The 13,067-nt window shown below is 41.2% G+C and overlaps 1 pseudogene; it reads left to right on the top strand.

Annotated features, from left to right (window-relative positions):
• LOC137214521 (Y-box-binding protein 1 pseudogene) overlaps positions 1-12,205 on the top strand; it is a 35,785-nt pseudogene extending 23,580 nt beyond the window's left edge.
• Positions 12,206-13,067: the final 862 nt, after the last annotated feature.

Below are 13,067 nucleotides of genomic sequence, written 5' to 3'. Positions count from 1 at the left end.
ATTGTAAAGTTCAATGACCATATCAAAATTCTTTGGCTGGTGAAGACAAAGACTTTCAGATTCCCCCTTACAAGGAGCTGAGTTAATTTCAGCAAGGGATCTCAGTCAAGTGAACCAAGGCTTGGTTGGTTCCAGAACCCAGGGCTCCTTCAATTGAGGGGTTACCTAGGGCAGCAGCCGCAGCATGTGGGATCAAAGGGTAGGTGTCAGGCCAAATCCAGGAAAGAGAACAATGTCCAGAGAAGAGAAAGCAGTTGCCTTATTCATGGAAATGCATTAGAATGAGAAAAGAAAGGGAACCAATACTCTGGAATTTGGTAAACATAAAAACAAATGGAGAGGGTTTAGGCCATAAACTGTGAGCAAGGGGCAGGAGTATTTAAAGTACCCTCTTCAGGGATGATGGTCAAATATCTGATCCTACTTCTGGGCATATATCTGGAGAAAAACATAATTCAAAAAGATACATGCACCCCTATATTCATAGCAACACTATTTACAATAACAAGACATGGAAGCAACCTAAGTGTCCACTGACAGATGAATGGCTAAAGACGATGTGGTACATATATACAGTGGAATATTACTCAGCCATAAAAAAGGATGAAATAATGCCATTTGCAGCAACATGGATGGACCTAGAGATTACCATACTAAGTGAAGTCAGACAGAGAAAGACAAAAATCATATGATATCACTTATATGTGGAATCTAAAACATGACACAAATGAACTTATCTATGAAACAGAAACAGACTCACACACTTCAAAAACAAACTTATGGATGAACATAGATGCAAAAATCCTCAACAAAATACTAGCAAAAAGAATCCAACAGCACATTAAAAGGATCATATACCATGATCAAGTGAGGTTTATCCCAGGAATGCAAGGATTCTTCATCATACGCAAATCAATCAATGTGATACACCATATTAACAAATTTAAGGATAAAAACCATATGATAATCTCAATAGATGCAGAAAAAACTTTCAACAAAATTCAACACCTATTTATAATTAAAAACTCTCCAGAAACTGGGCATAGAGGGAACGTACCTCAACATAATAAAGGCCATAAATGACAAACCCACAGCCAACCTCATTCTCAATGGTGAAAAACTGAAAAGTATTTCATCTAAGATCAAAAACAAGACAAGGTTGCTCACTCTCACCACTATTATTCAACATAGTTTTGGAAGTTTTAGCCATGGCAAACAGAGAGGAAAAAGAAATAAAAGGAATCCAAATTGGAAAAGAAGAAGTAAAACTGTCACTCTTTGCAAGATGACATGACACTATACATAGAAAATCCTAAAGATGCTACCAGAAAACTACTAAAGCTAATCAATGAATTTGGTAAAGTTGCAGGATACAAAATTAATGCACAGAAACCTCTGGCATTCCTATACACTAACAACAAAAAATCAGAAAGAGAAATTAAGGAAACACTCCATTTACCACTGCAACAAAAAGAATAAAACACCTAAGAATAAACCTACCTAAAGAGGCAAAAGACCTGTACTCAAAAAACTATAAGACACTGATGAAAGAAATCAAAGACGATACAAACAGGTGGTGAGATATACCATGTTCTTGGATTGGAAGAATCAGCATTGTGAAAATGACTCTACTACCCAAAGCAATCTACAGATTCAATGCAAGCCCTATCAAACTACCAATGGCATTTTTCACAGAACTAGAACAAAGAATTTTACATTTGTACGGAAATACAAAAGGCTCCAAATAGCCAAATCAATCCTGAGAAAGAAAAACAGAGCCGGAGGAATCAGGCTCCCAGACTTCAGACTATACTACAAAGCTACAGTAATCAAGACAGTATGATAATGGCACAAAAACAGAAATATAGATCAACGGAACAGTATAGAAAGCCCAGACATAAACCCACGCATATATGGTCACCTTATTTTTATTTTTTTTTTTTGCGGTATGCGGGCCTCTCACTGTTGTGGCCTCTCCCGTTACGGAGCACAGGCTCCAGACGCACAGGCTTAGCAGCCATGACTCACGGGCCTAGCCGCTCCGCGGCATGTGGGATCTTCCCGGACCGGGACACGAACCCATGTCCCCTGCATCAGCAAGCAGACTCTCAACCACTGCGCCACCAGGGAAGCCCTGGTCACCTTATCTTTGATAAGGAGACAAGAATATACAGTGGAGAAAAGACAGCCTCTTCAATAAGTGGTGCTGGGAAAACTGGACAACTACATGTGAAAGAATGAAATTAGAATACTCCCTAACACCATACACAAAAATAAACTCAAAATGGATTAAAGACCTAAATGTAAGGCCAGACACTATCAAACTCTTAGAGGAAAACATAGGCAGAACACTCTATGACATAAATCACAGCAAGATCCTTTTTGACCCACCTCCTACAGAAAACAAAGCAACTGACAAAGGATTAATCTCCAAAATATACAGAAAGCTCATGCAGGGCTTCCCTGTTGGTGCAGTGGTTGAGAGTCCGCCTGCCGATGCAGGGGACACAGGTTCGTGCCCCGGTCCGGGAAGATCCCACATGCCACGGAGCGGCTGGGCCTGTGAGCCATGGCCACTGGACCTGTGCATCCAGAGCCTGTGCTCCGCAATGGGAGAGGCCACAACAGTGAGAGGCCTGCGTACCACAAAAAAAAAAAAAAAAAAAAAAAACGCTCATGCAGCTCAATATCAAGAAAACAAACAACCCAATCCAAAAATGGCCAGAAGACCTAAATAGACATTTCTCCAAAGAAGACATACAGATGGCCAAAAAACACATGAAAAGTTGCTTAACATCACTAATCATTAAAAAAATGCAAATCAAAACCACAATGAGGTATCACCTCACACCGGTCAGAATGGCCATCATCAAAAAATCTACAAAAAATAAATGCTGGAGAGGGTGTGGAGAAAAGGGAACCCTCCTGCACTGTTGGTGGGAATGTAAATTGATACAGCCACTATGGAGAACAGTATGGAGCTTCCTTAAAAAACTAAAAACAGAACTACCATATGACCCAGCAATCCCACTACTGGGCATGTACCATTAGAAAACCATAATTCAAAGAGTCATGTACGACAATGTTCATTGCAGCACTATTTGCAATAGCCAGGACATGGAAGCAACCTAAGTGTCCATCGACAGATGACTGGATGAAGAAGATGTGGCACGTATATACAATGGAATATTATTCAGCCATAAAAAGAAACAAAATTGAGTTATTTGTAGTGAGGTGGATGGACCCAGAGTCTGTCATACAGAGTGAAGTAAGTCAGAAAGAGAAAAACAAATATCGTCTGCTAACGCATATATATGGGATCTAGAAAAATAATACTGATGAACCTAGTGGTAGGGCAGTAATAAAGATGCAGATGTTGAGAACGGAGTTGAGGACACAGGGTGGGAAGGGGAGGCTGGGACACAGTGAGAGAATACCACTGACATATATACACAACCAAATGTAAAACAGATAGCTAGTGGGAAGCTGTTGCATAGTACAGAGAGATCAGCTCGGCGCTTTGTGACATCGTAGAGGGGTGGGATAGGGAGGGTGGGAGGGAGGCTCAAGAGGGAGGAGATATGGGGGTATATGTATGCATATAGCTGATTCACTTCTTTGTACAGTAGGAACTAACACAACACTGTAAAGCAATTACACTCCAATAAAGATGTTAAAAAAAAAAAAGACGACTTGGGGTAATTGTTGAGGAGCAAGAATTTGAGAAGGAATCTGAAAGGAGAGGCAGAAATACTAAAAATAAAGTTTGTTGACCTGTACAAAGAAAAAAGAAAAGGTATTAAAAAAAAAAACTTATGGTTACCAAAGGGGAAATGTTGGGAGGAGGGTTAAATTAAGAGGTTGGGATTAACATATACACACCACTACATATAAAATAGATAATCAACAAGGACCTACTGTATAGCACAGAGAACTCTACTCAATATTCTGTAATAGCTTATATTGGGCAAAGAATCTGAAAAAGAATAGATATATGTATACGTGTAACTGAACTACTTTGCTGTACACCTGAAACTAAGACAACATTGTAAATCAACTACATCCCAATATAAAATAAAAATAATTTAAAATAAATAAATATATAAAGTACCCTCTTCAGGGATGATGGTAAAATATCTGAAAATAATATTACAACACAAACTGTGGTAGATAAGGGCAGCTCCTTTTCTTCTCATCCTGAGTGTGACTTTTTGATTTTGTTGACCTGAAATAAACAGACTGCCTGATACTTCTCCAAGGATGAGTTTATTTGTGTCAGGAGAGGATTGCAATTCGGGGTCTGCAGTCATGGGAGCCTCATGCAAGTCCCCCCCACAGCAAGAGGATAACATTTTTATAGAGGGGAAAAGGAAGTTGGGGGGCCTGTAGTAAACAGAGTCCATGGCTTTTCATTAGCTGAGTCCTTGACAGGAAAGAAAAGGAGTTGTTTTCCTTCCTACTGGGCTTGGCTCACCTCTCAGGGTGAGCGCTCCCCCTACTCGTCTCCCAACTCTAATTGAGGTTTCTGTTTATTAATTTTTTATGATTCCTGTCCAAGAAAATTATACAAAAGCCTATAAAAGATTGCCCCAATAGATAGCCTGCATTTTATCCTTACCTGCCTCACACTTCCCTTTACCCTCTCATCTCCTCAACTCTCCATTTATATTTCCACATCCCCCATAATAGGTACCTAAACCATTCAGTTTCTCCTTTCCCTGCCTTGATCACTCTACCTGACTACAAATTTCATCTATTCCTCTCCTCGGTTATGTATCCCATACATCTCTCTGCCGATCAAGAGACCTAAAAGGAAATATAAACACAGAACAGCCTCCTCCTCGTCCTCCTCCACCATGTACATCAGCTCTGAACAGTGGAACTGGAAAGAAAGGGAACCTGCATTTTCTGAGCACCATCTAAGTGCCTGGCACTTAAATACTTGACAGGACTTATCCCGCTGAATCCTCACTATGTTCCAATTTTACAGCTGGGGAAACTGAAGTTCCTTAAAGTAACAAAGCTGGTAGATGGAAGAGCTGGGATTTAGATATTGGTCATTCTGACTCCAAACTCCATTTTTAACAGATCCTAATTTACAAATTGTGCTTTGATGGTGCAATATGAATCATCTCTCCACAATGTCCTCCATCACCTAGATATTTCTGCCCCCGCTCAATGTCATTCTGGTCCACCATAGGCATGAAGTGCACTAGGGAATCACACTAGAAAGCAAATAGCTCGCAACCACTTTATTTATTTATTTATTTATTATTTTTATTTTTTTTCTTTTTTGCGGTACACGGGCCTCTCACTGTTGTGGCCTCTCCCGTTGCGGAGCCCAGGCTCCGGACGCGCAGGCTCAGCGGCCATGGCTCACGGGCCCAGCCGCTCCGCGGCATGGGGGATCTTCCTGGACCGGGGCACGAACCCGCGTCCTCTGCATCGGCAGGCGGACTCTCAACCATTGCGCCACCAGGGAAGGCCCCAAGCACTTTATTCACAACTCTGGGTCTCTGGTATGCTTTGCTTTTCTTGTGCATACATTGAAAGATAATGTGTTTTGTGATGTTAATACTGGAGTGGCATTTAGAGACCCAAAACCTGACGCTCGGCTTCAAAATCCTATCATGAGATAAATATCCTTCTTGTGTGCCAAAAGGAAAAAAATGAAAATGCAATACATTTAATAATCATCCAAATGAACAGGAATGAAAGGAGCTGCGTGGCTGGTTTGATGCCAAGTCACCTCTGCCCTGTCTGACACTGATCCACCACTTTATCTTCAGCTGTTTACTCAGTCCAAGGGCCTCACTTCCTGTTTGATATGCATCCCACCAGCTGCCAGGGCCAGACATCCTGAAATACATTACCAAATGGACTCCAGGCAAACTTCTTGTTCTCATTATGAATTTTGAGAAGTATAAAGAACCTCCTGTGGACCACAGTGTAGTCCTTTTAGGTCTACTGAGAAAAGGTCAGCTTTCCTCTTCCGGAGGATGTATCTCCCAGAGCCCACAGCAAAGCAGTAGTGAGATCTTCTGTGTTTATAACCCCTTTTGCAAAAACCTGGTTCAGAGAAAAGACCATGGGCTTTGGAGTCAGAAAGATCTGGGTTCAAGTCTGAGCTCTGCCACCTACTCTATCTGCAACCTTATAATATAATATATGCAACCTTAGTATGTATATATCACACATAATATAATGACATGCGTCCACCATTAGAGTATCATAGAGAATAGTTTCAGTGCCCTAAAAATCCTCTGTGCTCTGCCTGTTCATCCCTCTCCCCTCACTCAATCCTGTCAACATGTGATCTTTTTACTGTCTCCATTGTTTTGCCTTTTCCATAATGTCATATAGTTGAACCACATAGTTTGTAGCCTTTTCAGATTGGCTTCTTTCACTTAGTAATATGCACTTAAGGTTCCTCCATATCTTTTCATGGCTTGATATCCTATTTGTTTTTAGCACTGAATCCACTGTTCACAATGGTGAACACTTTTTAAACAGAAAAGCCCAACTGAGATTTACTGCATCAGAGTTTTTACACATATTTTAACCAGGTCCTCAAGGTGATTCTGATGCACACCTGGGCTAGATAATGGTAAATATTTTCTCCTGGATTTAAAAAGCATATGCATTATATCCAGACAAAACTATAATTCGAAAAGATACATGCACCCCTATGTTCATAGCAGCACTATTTACAATAGCCAAGACACAGAGACAACCTAAATGTACATCAACAGATGAATGGATAAAGAAGATACACACACACACACACACACACACACACACACACACACACACACAATGGAATATTACTCTGCCATAAAGAAGAATGAAATAATGCAGCTGCATGGATGGACCTAAAGATTATCATACCAGGTGAAGTTAAGCCAGAAAGAGACAAATTCCATATGATATCACTTATATGTGGAATCTAAAATATGACACAAATGAACTTATCTATGAAAGAGAAACAGACTCACAGACATAGAGAGAATAGATTTGTGGTTGCCAAGGGGGAGGGGGCCGGGGGAGGGTTGGATTGGGAGTTTGGGACTAGCAGATGGAGAGTAATATATATAGAATGCATAAACAGCAAGGTCCTATTGTATAGCACAGGGAACTGTATTCAACATCCTGTAATAAACCATAATGGGAAATAAATAAATAAAAAGCATATGCATTAATGTTCCCTAGATTTAAGGTGATTCTTTTCCTTTGAGGGAAAAATGTTTATTTCCTCCAAGGTGGACGAGTCTATGCTCCATCCCAGTATCCCGCCTCAGTCAATGAGTCCTAGTATGGGGAGAATACAGGAGGATCTAGGCAGGGTGGATTCTCCCCTAATAAAGTAAGTTTTGCCTTCAGTTCTTGATCAGTTAGGAGGGAGAAAGAAGAGAAGGGTAATTTGTCAAGAAAAAATGGTAGAAAAGAGGAAAAGTGCTAAAATTCCTGACATCTTAATTTTTGCCACATGATAGGCACTCTAGAAACATGGTCTCTTTAACTTTATTTCTATAGGAGGTAATATTTACCTATTTAAAGATAAGGAAACTAAGAGCGTAAACTTTAACATTGGCAGATGAGAGGATTCAATCTAATGCCTGCCTGTCTTCTTGTACTAGTTATTATTTCACCCACTCCAATACAGATTGTAAGATTTTTGAGGAAAAGGACCACATGTGTCCATTTAACCCAAGTGCTTGACTGACACAAGGTACACAATAAATATTTATGAAATATGTCTTAAATGAATAATTGTTCACGGGAGTGTGCTGCCTCCTTTTGCTAGATGAACTCCAGTAGAAAGCGGAGAAAGACTAGTTAATATTCCTGATATTTTTATGCAGTTCACTTTTTGACATTTTTTGATAGCACAGGCCTCAGACAGAGATATCTCTTAAAGCTGCAGATGATTCAGGAAAGCCTGTGAAACCTCAGATTCATAATCACAGTAGGCAATGGTGGTTCATTTCCTAAGCTCACCTTGACACACCTTTTAATCAAGGCGAGCCAGGCTAATGGTGCCTATGATTTATCACCCTTCCAGAAGAACCACAGATCCCCTTCTACTGCGCCCTGAACACATTTACAGCTTCTCTAGACTAAGCATCAGTTCCCTCAATGTTGAGAAAACAGTCAACAATGAATAAAAAGTGGGTTTGCTTCTAAGTACATAAAATGTGTTTCTTTATAAATCCTCTCCAAGGGCTCCTAATGACATATAGCTCATATTGTAGTCATAGAATGAGCTGTATTTGCCCCTGGGCCTTCTCAGGCTAGTAACACATTAGACATTTGTGATGTGCATTAATTCTCTCATACCATTCACTGCCTTACATTTCCAAAGAGCTAGTAGCTCAGTGCTAATGAGGTCAAGGTCCCAGGTTTGATTCTTCATGGGCACAGATGATTATCCCTCTCATGTTTAGACATATAAATATCACTGAACCTTGCCAGCTTGGACTATTTTTCCTTCACGGACAAATTCTTATAGAGAAAAGAGGGTCATTTCAACCTCTGGGTCTCAATGTTCTACTCAATAAAATGAGAATAATAATAATAGATCCTTATTACGTATCTTGTAATGTCCAAAGTATCTAAGAAAATAATGCATATAAATGTACTTAATAAGCATTATAGAAATAAAGGAAAGGCGAAGGAAAGAAGGAGGAAGGGAGAAAGAGAGGGAGGGAGGGAAAAAGGAAAAGCTTTGGTAAGATGGTATTAATAGAGGATCACAGTGGCCTTTCATTATTTAGTCTTACCTAATGTCTTTCTGCCAATTTTTTTTATAATAGCAGCCCAATATTTATCTCAAGGAGCTATCTTTTTTCCACTTTGTGTTTATGTGGCTTGACACATCCCCTAGGTCTAGAGGTGGAACCATATCACAGTTCTCACCAGTTCATTTAGTTCCATTTTTTGGACACAGTGATTATTTCAGAATTGAAATAGGCCCACATCAATCCAAAGCCAATTTCAGGACTTTCCCAAAGCAACTGGACAAGGGGCTTTCTCCACAGACTTGGAAAGTGAAAAAGTGAGTGAGCACTGTCTTGGAACCATCCTGACTTGAGAGCCTGCCTGAAAATGGAAAACAAAGTGGAACTGCAGAATCTAGAGATGTAGAGAACTCACTCCTAATGATATTGTTTGAGCACCTGGATCTAGCTATACCTGAAGCTATATTTAAAATTGTCAGCCTACAAATTTCCCTTTTTATTCAAAGCCAGTTTAGAGCTGGGTTTCTATCACTGAGACTAAAGGAATCCTGATTAACATGATTACAGAAAGCAGGAAAGAAGTTCAAATACGTCAGCTCTGCCACTGCATGTCTTTCAGCCTGTGCATGGAAAAAGAAAGAACAAAAGTTACACACAGAATTCATTTAAATCTTGACTCTACTACTAATGTTCTAACTAGTGTTAAGCAAATTACTTGATCTTTCCGAGCCTTGTCTTTGCATAGGTAAAATGGAGAGACAGCTAACTACCCTGTGGAGTGACATAGAGAATTAAATAAAATGAAATATGTTAAGAGTGTAGCACATTGTATGCACTCTATACACTTCTTCCTACATTCCTGATTATCTCCTAGAAATCCAGAGATGAGAGGGAAGTGGACAAGTGCTCACTGATTGTGCCCTTGAGGCTATCAGCTCACATACCAAGTTCCAGGTTCAGTTTTTCATTCACTTGAGTTGCACTGCAGTGTGACTAACCAGATCACTATTTCCAACCCACTGCAGTTATTGTTTAGTTCTCCATACAACCCAGAATCCTTTCATCAGTGTGTTTTTTAAATGGGGTGAGGGTGGGTTTCTGCAGCAGAGACAGTATCTCAGGCAGTTGGAAGCACAGTAAGATGGAAAAAAAGAAATCCTGTGTCTAGTCTCATTCTCTGGAGAGCTTATAAAGGCACACATCTGTTAATGAAGGCATAGATTTGGTCTGTTTTTTAGAATTTAGTCCGAAAACAAACAAACAAGGAAATCCCGAACAATTCAGGAAGCATAAAGTGGGAAGGAAGGAAGGGAGGGAGGGAGGGCAGTGAGGAACCTATGCATATTAAAATAGAAGCCAAACTCAAAAATGATAACTCCTAATTTCTGTCCTTTGCCTGAGGTCAAATCCACTGCTCTCCTTCTCCATCAGTGCCTTCCTAGACCAAGCCATCATCTTTGTCCTCTTGACCTTGGAGCTGGTGTCTGGCAACCTGAAAAATCTATGTCCCAAATAGCATCTAGGATGGTCTTAACAAAAACAAAAAAATAATAATAAATCAGATCATCCCCTACTTAAAATGACCCAGTGGCTATGGAATATATGTTGGCAGTTTCTTAAAAAACTAAATATGCAACTACTATATGACCCAGCAGTCACACTCTTAGGCATTTACCCAAGAGAAATGAGAACTAATGTTCACACCTGTATGCAAGTCCTCATAGCAGCTTTATTCATAACAGCCCAAAACCAGAACCAACTCAGTGGGTGATAGTTAAATAAACTGTGGTATATCCAAAACATGTCATATTACTCAGCAATGAGAAGAAACAACCTACTGATACATGCATATTGACACAGATTGATGTTGAAAAAAAGTCAATCCCGAAAGGTGATATACTGTAAATTTCATACGTATAACATTTTTGAAATGACAGAATTATAGAAATGGAGAACAGATTAGTGAGCGCCAGGGATTAGGGCTGGGGATGGAGGTAGGAGTGACATGGATGTGACCATAAAAGGGCAACACAAAGCCTCCTTGTGGTGATGGAACTGTTCTGTATCTTGACTGGGGAGATGGATACATGACTCTACACAAGTGATAAAACTGAATGGAACTATGCAGTGCATGATAAAACACACAAAGGAGTACAAATAAAACTGTGGCGATCTCAATAAAATCAGTGGATTATATCAACGTCAATATGCTGTTTGTGATATTGCATTACAATGTTGCAAGATGTTAACCTTGGGGGAAACTGAGTATAGTGCACTCAGGATCTCTGGCACCATTTCTTACCACTACATGTGAATTTACAACTATCTCAAAGTAAAAGGTTCGATTTTTTTAAAAACCACTCGATGCTTTCCCATCCTATTAAGAATAACATTGCAGATCAGTAGTGGGAATGGAGACCTGACCCCAGAGAGCCCTGAGCAGCCCCATCACCGTCCTGGCCTAGTTACCATCACACCTTGGGAGGAGCCTCAGCTGCCACAGTGGGTCCCAGTCACCATCACGGCAACAGTGAGCAGCCCCGCCTGCCTTCAGGGATGAGAAGATCATTGCACCCAAGGGCTTGCGAATAGCCAAATGATTCAACGTAAGAAACAGATGTGTTGGGACTTCCCTGGCAGTCCAGTGGTTAAGACTCCGCACTTGCACTGCAGGGGGCAGGGGTTCGACCCCTGGTCGGGGAACTAAGATCCCACATGCTGTGTGGCACAGCCAAAAAATTTTAAAAAATAAAAGAAAGAAAGAAACATATGTGGTTTCATCAACAGGAATGACACCAAGGAATATGTATTTGTACACCAGACTGCCATAAGAATAACCCCGGAAGTACCTTTGCAGTGTAGGAGATGGAGAAAGGGTGGAGTTTGACATTGTTGAAAAGAGAAGAGAAGGCGGAGGCAGCATGTGTTACAGGCCCTGGTGATGGTCAATAGTGCTGCAGATTGTAAGTGTGATAGATACGCTCCACGTTGCAGGGTCCTCCATGCCGTTAGCAGCATAATTACCAAAATAGTGAGGGCAGGAGAAGAATGTGGGATGGGAGAGCGCTACCGGGGCCCACCATAGCACATGCGGAGACCCTTCGGGAGTGAACCACGGTATTCCAACCCTCCTGTGCACAGAGCGGGGATGGAGGGTGCTGACAACCAGGGTGCAGAGCAAGGCAGACCCATGAGACAGAACATGTATCAGGTTAGAGACCACGATTCCGCAGGGGCCCTCCTAGCCAGACAGCCTAGAGAGGAAGGCAATGAAGAAGATAAGGAAAATCTAGGTGAGGAGACCTGGAGGTCAATAGCCACCTCAACATGGGTACCGCCGCAACTTCAACTACTGACGCAGACACCCAGAAAACCCTCAACCACAAGGTGGCAAAGAGAGAGATGCAGTCCATCCACCTGCTGAGAATTCATCCAGTCCCACGACTGAGCAGGGTGGTGCCGCGTAAATGCCTGGCTTACCATCTCTGCAGTCATCGGTTTAGCCATCCAACAGGAAGAAATGAACATGAAATTCCTGCAATAAGAAATGAACAAAAGATTGGAGCTGAAGACCTTAATTGCTTGCTTTTTGCCTGTTGACCAGATGACTAGAACTATCTGCATTGTTTATGCTGCATGGGGTTTTTATAATTTTTTTTTTTTGCAGTACGCAGGCCTCTCACTGTTGTGGCCTCTCCCGTTGCAGAGCACAGGCTCTGGACGCGCAGGCCCAGTGGTCATGGCCCACGGGCCCAGCCACTCCGCGGCATGTGGGATCCTCCCGGACCGGGGCAAGAACCCGTGTCCCCTCCATCGGCAGGCGGACTCCCAACCATTGCGCCACCAGGGAAGCCCGGGTTTTTATCATTTTTACCTAAAGGTATCTCTTTTTGGTCATGACAAATGTGTTTTTTTTTTTAAATCTTGGTTATTCTCGATACACCTTTAAAGGTTTTTAAATTGTTTCACATCTGGTCAAGTTGAGATTTTTAAGAACCTCATTTTTAATCTGCAATGAAAGTTTACAACTTGATTTTTTCAAAGAAAGTCAACAAACAGCAAACACATGTTAACAGAGGTCTTAAGTTTTTTCTTTTAATTTTTTTTTTTTAATATTTATTTATTTTGGCTACGCCAGGTCTTAGTTGCGGTAGGCGGGATCTTCATTGCGGCATGCAGGATCTTTAGTTGCAGCATGCATGTGGGATCTAGTTCCCCGACCAGGAATCGAACCCGGGCCCCCTGCATTGGGAGCATGGAGTCTTACCCACTGGACCACCAGGGAAGTGCCAAAGGTAAGTTTTTAAAAGTTTTTTAAGGTTAAGTTAA

Source organism: Pseudorca crassidens, chromosome 20 (assembly GCF_039906515.1).
Source record: "Pseudorca crassidens isolate mPseCra1 chromosome 20, mPseCra1.hap1, whole genome shotgun sequence".
In the NCBI taxonomy this organism is placed as follows: Eukaryota; Metazoa; Chordata; class Mammalia; order Artiodactyla; family Delphinidae; genus Pseudorca; species Pseudorca crassidens.
Note: the sequence above shows the minus strand (reverse complement) of the source record. Positions and strands in the feature narration are given on the sequence as shown.